This window comes from Lycium ferocissimum, chromosome 1 (assembly GCF_029784015.1).
Source record: "Lycium ferocissimum isolate CSIRO_LF1 chromosome 1, AGI_CSIRO_Lferr_CH_V1, whole genome shotgun sequence".
NCBI lineage: Eukaryota > Viridiplantae > Streptophyta > Magnoliopsida > Solanales > Solanaceae > Lycium > Lycium ferocissimum.
Window position 1 is genome coordinate 28,932,889 of NC_081342.1, and position 11,478 is coordinate 28,944,366.

Consider the following 11,478-nt stretch of genomic DNA (forward strand, 5'->3'; position numbering starts at 1 on the left):
TTGTGGCCAAGATGGCTAATGCAAAAAATAAACTAATGATCAAACTAGGACTAGGCTGTCCCAAATTGATACTACATAAAGCCAAAACTAGTACTAAAACAAGCCTACGAACTGTAAGAAAATAACTAAAACCAAAGTTGCTTGAATATAATCTATAGAGCCTTGCATATTCCATGCACCATGTAGGATGAGTTTGCACTGCATCTTGTGTGAAATTTTGAGAAAACTGCATAGTATACTCAACTGGATGTTGTATATCAGCGGTATATTCATGTATATCAGCCTCTAAACTCCCATGTGTGCTGGTGAAAACTGGATACAACCTGAGAATAAAAAAATATCTGAATACCTATGTAATATACAGATGATATACCACAATATACAATGAGTATACTGCAGCATATCTTGTGTCTGTCTATTACATGAATAGATGTAGCTGCCATTGCCAAATTCAAACAGTGTCCCAAGTTTGAACCCTTGATGCACCATTAAATCAGCCTTCCTGTCTACAACTCTGTAGAACTGGTGCTTGTGTCCTCCACCTGATCAAAACATGGTCCATGTAACGACAATTAATCAGACTGAGCACAAAGTGCTAATACCACTACATAAGAACTTGCCAATATACAAATCATGTTTGATCTTTTGCCATATCCAAGTATACCTAGGCTTCAAATCACCAGAAATTAATAAGTGAATCCGTGAGAAGAAAGAATTGTATCCAAGTATATGTGTATCACATCATGTCCAATATGATTAGGATCAATGACACACTGATGATCTCCTACAGTTCCTGCTCTAAACCTGTGAGAACACTAAGTCTTTTGAATTTCTGCACAAGAGAACCCTGAGTTTTCTAATACCCTCATGCCATCCTCCATAAGGATTTTGACATGATTGCATCCTTGTAGATTCATTGTACTCCTACTGCAGCAATTTCTAAATAAAAACCAGTGCCAAGTCATGTCCTTCCAAAATAGAATTCTTGATATCCAGTGTTGAAATCTATCCATTATCCTTATGTTGCACTGAATTAGATGCTTACATATCATATCTTGTGCAAGGATCAAAGAGACATTTTTACAACCTTTCTTGCATCTCATCTGAATCGTCTAATTTCCATGATGAACAAGATCAATGACACAGTTGTATGCAATTAAGTTCAAATTGTTGATGCTCCTGCTTTCTTCCTTTATGCATGTTCCATCCTTTATGAAGTTGTAACCTGCAAAAAAGAAAACCCTATTAGTAGTAAAAATTCACGCCTTACTCTCTTACAAAAGGACTTGAGCAAGATGAGACATGTTGATCCCCATCACCGTATCAGCATCCACCATCAATATCTTTTTTTTTTGTCTTGATTCTTAAATAGGGACATAAAAGCTTGTCACTATTAAGAATCCTTTTCCCCTTTGAGTCTAGGTCTGCAAAGTTATTAGCCACCACCTCCCCAACTTCAAGAGCAACATTGGCTAGATGATCTGCAAGCTGATTGCCTTCCCTTAAAATATACAGAACTTCAACATCAGCATTGTCTGCTATCTCAAGAAATTCTTCTGCAACATACGCAATATTCCATGGTGGTCTCCATTCTCTATCTAGAATCTTCTTCATCATCATTGAATCTATTTCCAAGATAAATGAATACATATTCTTGGAAAAACAGTATTTAGCAGCTTCCAACAGTGTCATAGCTTCTGATTCTTTATTTGTAGCTTTTCCCATTTCCTTAGCTCTTGCATGCACTAAATCACCATTATTATCTCTTACACAAAATGCATAACTACTCCTACCAGGATTGCCCCTAGTAGCACCATCAATATTGCATTTTCACCAATCATCAGGAGGCAGTTTCCACAAGACTTGAGTCACTTGGAGTTTTAGCTTAAATTGGTCCAAGATTTTAAGAGTATTAGCCCATTTATATGGTACATTCTTGATGCTAGGTTTTCTAATCTTCACTAGTTATTGTATGTTAGTGGAGGCTTGATATAATACCCTTGCATTTGAGACCTTGTTGTTATGCATATCTCCTTTTCTCTTCTTCCACTACTGCCATATACTGATAGAAGGGACTGCATAAAATAGCTGCTTCACTCTTGGCAAAACATCAGCAGTCCATCAGGTCATGATGACTTGATGTAAGTGCATTCCTGCAATATTCAATCCTGCATAAGAAGAAAAGTAAGTCCAAGTTCTTTTGCAACCTCACACCTTAAGAAAATATGTGGAACAGTCTTCTATTTAGGCTCAGTAAGACAAGACAAACATTTTGATGGAAGATTATATCCACAACTCTTCACTACATCATCCAAAGGTACTTTAAAATGCCAAACTCTCCACATAGTGAATGTTATTTTGAATGGAACTCCTTTAACCCAAATCTTGTTGTACACCTCCAGCTTTTCACCCCTACTTCTAACAAGATCCCATGCTGACTTCACTGTGAATTCCTCATTGGGCTCAAGCATCCACCATGGTTTATCAATTTCACCTTCTCTTGCAGGAGGTTTGATCTCATTGATGATGAAATCTGCCAGTTCTGCAGGCAAATTGTTTCTCAAAGCAACTTCATTCCATTTTCCTTGTGTTACAACATCACTCACATTCTGAATATCCTCATTGCAATAAAAGTCAAGTAGAGTTATGAAATACAAGGGACCAGCACCAGTCCAATTGTCAAACCAAAACAAAGAAGATCTCATCCTCAACTGCCACCATATATGATGATCAATATGATCTCTAGCCTTCAACATTTTCCTCCAGACCAATGATCCTTGTTTTCAAGGAACTGGAATTGAGTTATTCTTCTTGAGGTACTTATCTCCCATAAATGCACTCCATAAGGAAAGCTTGGTCCTGAAGTTCCACCAAAGCTTGGCAAATAAATCCAAGGACATGTCATTCAAAGATCTAAACCCAAGACCACCTTCCTGTTGAGGTAAGCATACTTAGTGCCATCTAGCCCAATGTCTTCTCCATTCTCCATTAGAGTTGCTCCAAAAGAACTAAGCAAAAATCTTGTGTAATTTCTTAACCACAAAGGATGGAGTATATATTGCAGATAACAAATGCATGGGCATAGCTTGTAGGAAATGCTTCAACAATACTACTTTACCACCAAATGAGAGTAACTTCCCTTTCCAACCTTGCAACTTTCCCTTTATTTTTGTGATCAATGCTAAATAGAATGACATCTTAGCCCTACTATAATAAATAGGACAGCCTAGATATATTATAGGAAAAGGCTGCCTTCCAATACCTGTTATCCTTTCAACCCTTTGAAACTCAGTCTCATTAACTCTATTATGCAAGTACACTGCACTTTTTGCCTTATAAATCAACTGTCTTGAAGCCTTTTCATAGTCTGCAAGTACCTCCATGATCATTGTCAAAGACATCTCATAAGCTAATGCAAAAATAATGGTATCATCTGCATAGCATAAATGATTGATTCTTGGACTCCATTTTGACATACCAAATCCACAGAATCCTGGATTTGATGTAATGAATTCAAGGCTCTTGAAAAAACTTCTGCAGCTTTTATAAACAAGGTAGGTGATAGTGGATCACCTTGTTTAACACCGCTAGTGGAGTGAAAAAATCCATGTGGTTGAGCATTGATCAACACTAAATACCAATTATTAGCAACAAACTCTCATATATGGCCAATAAATTTCTCTCCAAATCCCATTTTCCTCAGAACTCTAGTCAAGAATCCCCATGACAGCCTATCATAGGCTTTAGTCATATCCAACTTCATAACTACATTAGGAACTAACTGCTTATTACTTCTTTTAGTTCTTAGCCTCTTGTCTGTAATAATCTCTTGTGTCAACAATATATTCTCAACTATACTCCTCCTTTTTATAAATCCTGCTTGGTTTGGAGAGATCAAGTCAGATAATAAAGTTGCCAGTCTGTTATGAATCACCCTTGAGAATACCTTGTTAATGAAATTACTAAGGCTGATTGGCCTCATGTCACTAAAAGTCTGTACATCCTTCTTTTTTGGCAATAGAACAAGGTTGGTATGAGTCACATACCTTGGAAGTTCTTTGCCTTGAAAGAAAGAAAGTACCATCTTGAAAATATCATTTCCAAACACCTCCCAATAAGTTTGAAAAAACAAACCTGTATGTCCATTAGGTCCACCAACACTTGTAGGATTCAGGCCAAAAACAACATCTTTCACCTCTTGTATGATAGGCATAGCCACCAGCATCTGGTTTTGTTCTGCAATTATGATAGGATCTACATGCTGAAGAATGTCAAACTCAGTAGGAATAGCAGTTTCATAAAATTAATCCTGGTAGAATCTAACTGCCTCATTAGAAATTTCCTGATCAGTCTCCAACCATACACTACCACTTCTTTGAATTCTTCTAAGTTGCAAGAACTTCCTTCTACCATTGACTTGAGCATGAAAGAATTTGGAATTCTTATCCCCATCTTAGAACCAAGACATCCCAGCCTTTTGCTTCCAATATTCTTCCTCAATAGCTAACATTTGTGTATATTCAGCATTAACTTTATTGAGTTTTTCTCTATTCACAAATGAAGGATTTGCTTCAAACATAGCTTCTTGAGCCCTGATAACCTCCTCCATGTTTGTTACTTTTACGAAAAAAGTCTCCATAAGTGGATCTACTCCAAGCTGACAACACTTTCCTCATATTCTTTATTCTTAAATTAAATCTCCAGAAAGAATTGCCCTCAACTTCAATGTTTCAATTTTCCTTAACCACATCCATGAAAGATTCATGTTTGGTCTAGAAGTTCAGAAATTTAAATGACTTCTTGAACTGTGGTAATTATTTTTTGAAAGCAAGCAACATGGGAGAATGATCTGATCCATTTTTTATCAAATGACTCACCTCTAGTCCTGGATACAGCTCTTGCAATTCAAAACTACCCAGAAACCTGTCAAGTCTTTTGAACACAATCATCACCACCTCTCCCATTCCACCCTGTATAAATACTTCCTTTGTACCCCAAATCTGTCAAATTGCAGGTCTGAATACAGTGTCCAAAGTCTTCAACCTCAGCTAGTGATACTGGCAACCCACTATATTTCTCCTCCTCATCAACAATAATATTAAAATCACCTCCAACAAGCCAAGGTAATTTCATATCTGAGGCCAAATAAGACAAGGAATCCCACAGTTCTATTCTGTCACATTTAGCATAAACTAAAGTAACCACCAACTCTATATTAAGATCCTAGTTAATTAGCTTCAAAGTAAGTTATTCTTATTTGTCAATAAGTATTGTAGCTTCATACTCTTCATCCACAAAAGCCCAAGTCTTGCCAGACACATTAGCAATAGCAGTTTAAAGCCCAAGCCTCCTCCTATATGATTCCATCTTATAAGCTTGTTGGAAAGGTTCCATCAAGCCAATAAGAAAGAAATGATATCTATTATGCATTGTCAAAAGCCTCTTAAAGGCTTTTTTAGTATTTACTGACCTTATATTCCAAGTTAGTATATTCATGATCACTAAATGTTGGATTTAGATGCAGTTCTCCTTGTGTGCACCCCAAGAACCTGAGATGCAGTATTTTCTTTTGCAGCCTTCTTCCTACCTTTTCCAACCATTTTTTCTACATGTTTAGGTGAAAAATCACCTTCTCTTTCTGCATTCATGAAGTTTTGAGCTATAGATTCCTCATCAAGGTCAATTCTCCCCTCCTCACCTCTCATAGCTAGTATTGCAACCTGCAGACTTCCTTCGTTTCTTTGAGAGATTACAACTTGATTTTGATTCTTTTTGGATGAACCAGAATCATGTTGAATCATTTGTTGCTAAATTGCACTGCCCTTATTTTGTTATGATTCATTACTTTCCCTCCAGATCCAACTTGACTAGATGCACTCCTTTGGCTGGTACCTGATTTATCAGGTGGTTTGCTTTGCTTCTGAACACTTGGACTCACATAGTTGCCCTCCCTTTGAATTTTCTGGCCTGATGGCAGAGTGTCTACCTCTTGACCAACCTTCGCACTATCAACTAGCCCTTTTATAAGGACATCATCATTATCTTGTACCCTCTCCCTAGACTGCATATCAGTTCCATTATTTCCCATGTCAAAAACGTCAACAACCTTCTCAAACATCTGATTAATCTCTTGTGAGGATATGATTAAGGCAAGAGATTGACTCTTATCAGCTTCCTTATCACCAGAAATATCTGCATCTTCCTCCACCTGATCACTTCAAGGTTTCTTGTCTCCAATATTGCCATAAGTAATAGATGGCACCTTATCACAAACCTGATTCAGAGTAACGGCTGACACCTAATTTTTGACCTCCCCTAATATATTTTAATCACTCAGAGTACCCAGGTAATAAATGAATGAACTGAGCATTTCTAAGGCCTTAAATGATTTGTTATAAATCGTCCAGGCTAATATTTCTTACCTTAAATTAATAAAAGAGATTCTCATGCATCATAAATTTATTTAGAAATTAATGAGTATTTTTATAACTATTTTATAAGATTTTATTAGAAAAGAAGAAGGATTTTCATTTAGTTAGTTATTTTAAAACTATTAAATTTTTTGCAAATACTTCATTTTTAATCTTTGTAAAAGTCTGAGTAATTTGAATAATTTAGATAATTAACCATTTTTACCCTTTAAATTTCTAATTTTTATATAATCTACAGGATTTATCAAAAATAAGTATAATTACCCATGAATGTTTCAATTAGGTCAATTAATTAATTAAGTGGTGATTACTGCAAATTGATCTTTTACAAATATATTTTTTAATTAAATTAGCCAAATCATGATTTACAGAAAATAGAGTTATTTTGCAAAATAGGCCTATTAACATTTTATTTCCAATAAACCAGTTTAATTTATTTATTTATTGTTGCTAATTATATAGTTTAGTGTTTTAATTATACGGGTTAATCCATTAAAGGCCATTTTAGGCCCATAAATAATTTTGATCGAATTTTCTTTAATTATTTTAATAAAATAATTACGGCTTAATTTGTATTTAAGTAATACTTTTTCAATTTTAATGTTTTCTCTAAATTCTTGTTTTATATATGCACGTGTATACACCAAGTATACATATACACAAGGTATATGCATATATACACTTGGTGTATACAAGAGAGCCATTTAAATTAAGACATGGATTTGGACCAAGTCCAGCCCAAACCAGGCTGCGACCCGGCCCAAAATCCTTTAATGCAAAAAAATATCAGGCCCCCCACCCCTCATTTTCTCATTTCCCTTTTCTTTCTACCTTAACCAGCCTCTCTCTCTCTCTCTCTCTCTCTCTCTCTCTCTCTCTCTCTCTCTTACCATTTCTGCAAACCCAAGCTGCCGCCCCTTGAATCCTCACCTCTCTCATGCCAAAAATGGCGTGTGCACAGGTCTGGGCTAACATGCGCAGTGAGTGCATGCCTATAATGGTGAAAGTTCAATGTTTACTCGATTTTCATACTCTAATTTACCCGAATATGGTAAATCCGTCCTTTATTATATTGTCTTCCAATTTCTTGTCAAGATCGTCTTTATTTGTTGCTTTTACGATTATTTTTGTTGGTATTTTGCTATTGGTCCATTTTCATTAGGCCATATCGACCCAAGAGGGCCAGATCTGGCCATATATTCACTTGTGTCGATCTAAACCGTTGGTTTGTTGGTAAATCTTTGTCCCACATCGGTGTCTGTGGACTTCGTTTCAAACTTCGGGGTTCTATAAATGTAACCCCAGTCTTTGCACAAAAGGGAGCTGGTTTTTGAGAGAAAAAAGGTTGAAATCCGGAAAAGTAGTAAGGAAAGGGATATAAAAAGAAGTTTTAGAAAGAGTAAGTGAAAAACTTAGCTTTTTTTTCAAAAGACTTCCTAGTCAAAATAATGTTAGAAAACCTGAACTAAAGAGTTGGGTTTTAGTTGAAATATTCGTTCCTCATTTCCTTTATTTTTCTTTGTGTGTGGTTCGGTTTGTTGATTTGGAAGCACAGAGGCTCTCAAATCCATTCTTCCCTTGGCTGCGCGTGTAAAAGGTAAATCTTAATTTAGTTTATTTCATTTTTTCTTAGCATTTAATATTCTGCTTAGTTTTGAATATGTTTGTAGATTGAATATATTTATATGTCTCTGTCTTGTTAGGTTATGTACTTAAAGTATGATTCTCTAGATGATGATGATGATGATGATGATGATGATGATAATAATAATAATGATAATAATAATAATAATAATAATAATAATAATAATAATAATAATAATAATAATAATAATAATAATGATAAAGGATAAATGGAAATGCCATGTTAAAGTTCCTAAAAAAGAACAGGATGGTTGTGAACTATCTTGGCCTTGTTTGTTCATAAAATCCTAAGACTTTGTGAAGTTGTAGATAAGGTCTTTGGGCAGGTTCCTTTCCCTTTCCCTTTTGAATCATTGTTGGTTTACTAAGCATGATCTTGAATAGAACAAAAGTGACTAATCCAGCTTAACTTTAAAAAGGGAATAGGGGAGGTGAGACAGCCTATGTGTGTCTAGTTAGACATGGTTAAATTGGTAACAGGGTGTGCTTGTGATTACAATTAAACATGATCATTTTCTAAGCAATCATGAATTACTCTATTTGTGAGTTGAAGTCTGTTGGCAAAAATCTTAATTAGGCTGTTGGGATTTGATCAGTGCTTCTAGATATGGTCTCTGATGCTTTCTTTCTTTGTTTTTTTTTTTTTTTTTTAAGATTGAATAGATGGAGGAAGGTTCATATAAGAATATGCATCTTTTGTGTTAAATCTTCCAGTGTGATAGTGGGGTGACCCATTGCCCCCTTTCTTCCTAAATAGTCTTACACTTAAAATAGAATAGAACAAGGCAGGCTTATTGTTGTTTGTTGTCTGATAATGGAACAAAGGGTGAAGTAGGGTCATGCCCTCCCTCCCTCCCCCCCGGAGTTTGTGGTTTGCTTGTATGTCCATGACTGAGATTGAGCGTGTGTCATCACCTAAGGTAGACTGTGTGTGATCACCTATGATTTGTGACATGTGTGTGCTAAGTGTCCATGATTCATGATAGAGATCCTAGAAGCTATTGAGAACATGATGCCTAAACTGTCAATCTTATTTTTTTTGACTCGCTCAAAGCTGTTTTATCTTGTGTGAATTTGTCTGTCCATACACATGGCATCCATAACTTGACTTACTAGTCTATATCATAGGCTCCACATCTAGTAGTAACTTATCTCTCTAAATGAATAGAATCTAATGAGAAGGTAAAGGAAATAGGGGAAGTAATAGAGACTACAGGGTCAGGTCTTCATCTAAAGCCAACTAGATTTGATATAGTTATTAAATAACTAGTAGAACAACTACCAACTTTTCCACCTAGTCATGTTGAAGCTAAAAGCTTTAGAACAAAGACTGAAATGCAGGTTGTGTTAAAAGGGAGGTCTGTTTCTCTTGTTTGTGAAAAAAAAAATGAAGTAATATGTCATGAAAAGTAAAAGACTGATATATTTTGCTCTTGAATCTGTGATTATCTTCACCCATATGTGAGTTTAAATCTGGTAAAAGGTCATGAATGTCAAATTTGTGAGTCTGAGTATTGAAAGAAAAAATGAAAAGAGGCAATTCAGTGTAGATTTGCTCAAGTTCTGAACAACTTAGGTTAAGTTTTTACTCTGTAATATGACTGTCCTCTTTTGTTCTCCCATGCGTGTAAAGCAACTGGTATAGTAGTGATAATCCATTGTTTGTAACTATCTAGGCCTAAAAGGGTAGGTATAGATAGAAAGAATGTCTCATGATAATAATTTAAGCAAAAGGAGTGTGAAGAATTGGAATAGAGGAAAATAGTATTCAAGAATAAAAAGGGAAATAATTTGGCTGCTGATTTGCAAACTGCCTAATGTTATTTAGTGTGTGATTGAAAATAGGGATGATAAAGAGTCATGGTTGCATGATTTGAGGCTGAAAACCACTTAACTGGGTAGGGAAAGTCTTTTAAAGACACCTTAGGAGAGAATTGAGAAAGGGTCAATCATTTGCTTGACCCATATTATCTTTTCTCCCAAATAAGAGGTTGTCATGGCCTCCCTCTCAAGTTATGGGGTATAGCCTCTCACTCTTTTACACTTTGGGATTATCTTGTCAGACTGTTGAAGTTGCTAAGTCTACAAATGGATTGATTTGTCTGTTGTGTCTGCCTCATCATGCCTTAAGGAGATATTTAGGCTAGTTGGGAACTGTAAGTAAAACTGGAAAAGGAAGCTTCTTTTTTGTTTTCAATACTGCCTGCCTTGATTAATAAAAAATGGAGGAATCCTTCCCCTTTGTGAAAAGAATTTGGTGACATATAACAGCTTTAGCAAACAAGTCTATAATTTGGACACTATGTATATCCTGTGTATGCTTGTGATTACAACCTGTGTTCTGAAAGTGATATGTTTCTTCCCTTTCACCCTAAGCCCCAGTAAGTGATTCTTGAAGGGTGAGAAGGCCCATAGTGCTACTGTAATCAGGGCAGCAGGGTAGATTAATGGGGAGGGGCATATTTGGACCCTTTTTTCTATATGATTCTTTGAATTCTAGACCATGCTTTCTTTCTATCTTGTTTTCTGAATCAATTCATATGGACCTTGATATAAAAGACCAGTAATAGGTGAAGTTGGTCTCATTCTAGACATGTTAAAATGAAGTTGTTTTCCTCTTGTGCATGTAAAGTTTGAAATCTATGACACTTAGTCAAATTTAAAAAGAAGGTAAAGGTTAGGAATACTGTAACAGCTAAGACTAAGTGCACCCTTTAAGTCAACTTAAATTTCCCTGCCAATAAGATAATCTCAGGAGAAGTGTCGGGACATTTAAAATGAAGAACATGAGATCCTTATGCATTTTGAGACTGCCACCTGCTTACTTGCTCATGCCATTTAAAAGGGTGTGCCTGATTATAATTAGGATTCATGTACCCTATATGAAAACTTAGTGGTTTAAAAGTGCTTGGACAATTGGTTCTGCAGATGATCCTAATTTGGTCTCCAGTGTTGCATTTGGCTTGAATTATGTTCTGTGAGAAAATGTCTACTAATGGAAGACTCTAGGTTGTGCTTGCTTGGTTTTGATTGTGCCATAGGCACACATTAAGACTGTAATGTTCACCTACCTACTCATCTTGCTTTTCATAAGAAAGATCATTTAGATTTGGAATACAATGTCTTAAAGATAACCAAGTCTTCACTTGAAGTGTCCATAAACTGTTAGAAGCCATTTGGGAGTTGGGTTCATGCAGCTGTAGATACACCTTATGTATGTAGGATTTTTTATGATGACACTATACTTAGAGGAGAATTTCCCTTTGTGCTCTTATTACTTTATCACATCTGTTTGATCCTATGTTCCTTGGAGCTATATTTGATTAATTTGCTGTGGTTTGTTGTGATAAGTTAAGTTTGGGTTGCGCTGTGCTCATAGAAACTACTTATGTCTCATGCCTCA